This window comes from Alosa alosa, chromosome 1 (assembly GCF_017589495.1).
Source record: "Alosa alosa isolate M-15738 ecotype Scorff River chromosome 1, AALO_Geno_1.1, whole genome shotgun sequence".
Classification (NCBI taxonomy): Eukaryota; Metazoa; Chordata; class Actinopteri; order Clupeiformes; family Clupeidae; genus Alosa; species Alosa alosa.
In genome coordinates this window covers 41084607-41086439 of record NC_063189.1, presented here as the reverse complement: position 1 = coordinate 41086439, position 1833 = coordinate 41084607, and the positions used below count along the sequence as shown (strand labels likewise).

Genomic DNA, 1833 nt, shown 5'->3' with positions numbered 1-1833 from the left:
CTACCTCCTCCTCAGCAGCAGCAGCCCGAGATGACAGGCCTCCACACGAGAGAGACGGCCATCTACACGACGACCTGGCGGCCCTCTGCTGGTCCCAGGGGCATCGGGGTGGAATGCCTGAGAGCCTGTGGGGCTATTAGCCACTGACAGAGACGGAGGGGCCCAGAGCAAATGGCACGAGGAGGTGTATTTGGGGTGGATGGGGCAGCTGGGGCAGGAGCGAGGGACCCATGACCCCTCCATCACTGCCGCCGACGCCTGATGGATGGCCAGTATTAGCAGGTGATAGGACACTGAGGGCTGCTGGATTGATGAGCCCTCTGCCCCTACCAGCCACCCTCCAGCAACCACTGTCCTCTCTCTCTCACACACACACACACACACACACACACACTCCACACACACACACACACACACACACACACACACACACACACACCAAGGTCCTCGCCTCTCGGCTGGCTGAGTGATTGGCGGTGAAGGATGTTTCTCCGCCTCGTTGGTCCACATTGTGGAAATCACACGCTCGCTTTGCTACCTGCCATCGCTCCAAGGTCAGCGAGCCTCTGCGCTGCTGCGTGGGCATCCCTGTGGCGGCGGCCACGGCAGCGTTCAGAGATTACTCTCACTTTCCTTCCGTCTCATTCCTCAGCCGTCACTAAAAAAAAAAAAAAACATTACCTGCCCCATCCCTGAGACTCAGGTGCAGGGCTTAGATAATGAGAAGACGTCAGCGATTGGGATTTATGTGATAAGAAGAACTGATCTTGCTAATCTGTTTATAAAAACTGCCTTTGGGATGGCATAAATAACTGCTAACCACCATCTAATCATGGCTGCAGATTAGCGTAATCTTGGTGGAAAACAAGCGCACAGCACTGCCTCGGTGGAGCTGTGAAGCTGCCAGCCTGCGGAACATTGTCTCAGTAATATCCAGCGGGCCGCCTCATAGCTCGTCCGCCCTGGCCCAGAATCCATCCCAAGCCTGGCTTCTCTGCCAGGATTGGCAGGTACGGCGAGACAGATTAGACAAACAGAGCAGCTGTGGAGTCATGGGGAGTAGTAGGCTGGAGAAGCTCTGTGGGTCCTACATGCTGCGCGGGCTTATGTAATAGCCATTATCATGGGCTGGTAAATGCTCTCGGTTCAGGGTTTTCTCTCTCTCTCTCTCTCTCTCTCTCTCTCTCTCTCTGTGTGTGTGTGTGTGTGTGTGTGTGTGGTTGTGTTAGCTGTTTGGTGGAAATGTTTGTCATCTCTATGAAAAGCATTCAGCGTAGGCATGGAAGACAATGCAGGAGAAACACAGGCAGAGGCACCCTCCCCCCTTCCCTTCCTAACAAACTGACTTTTGCATTCTCCCTTACTTTTTCTCTTTTGCTCTATATCTCTCTCTCTCTGATTCTCTTTCCCTCCCTCTCTCTTTCTCTCTACTCTCTCTCTCTCCGATTCTCTTTCCCTCCCTCTATTTATAATAATATAATATATAATAACATTAATAATAATACAAATAATTCATCTCTTTCTCTCCCTCCATCTCCTTTCTCTATCTCTCTCTCCCACCTTGCCTCCTCCCTCTATCTCTCTGATTCTGTTTCCCTCCTTCTCTCTTTCTTTCCCTCCCTCTGTCCTCTCTATCTCTCTTTCTGATTCTCTCTCCCTCCCTCTCTCTTTCTTTCTGTTATCTCTGAGTGCGTTGATGATGCTGGTAATTGAATTGGCCCCTGTGAATCTCAGCCTAGTGTGCACACATCACAGCTTACTTTGTGTTTTAATCTTATACTCCATTTCCCAGTTCAAAGCCCGGGAAGACTCCACATTTCGCCTGCCAGATTC

At 51.2% G+C, this 1833-nt stretch overlaps 1 pseudogene; it reads left to right on the top strand.

Annotated features, from left to right (window-relative positions):
- LOC125301536 overlaps positions 1 to 147 on the top strand; it is an 8645-nt pseudogene extending 8498 nt beyond the window's left edge.
- Positions 148 to 1833: the final 1686 nt, after the last annotated feature.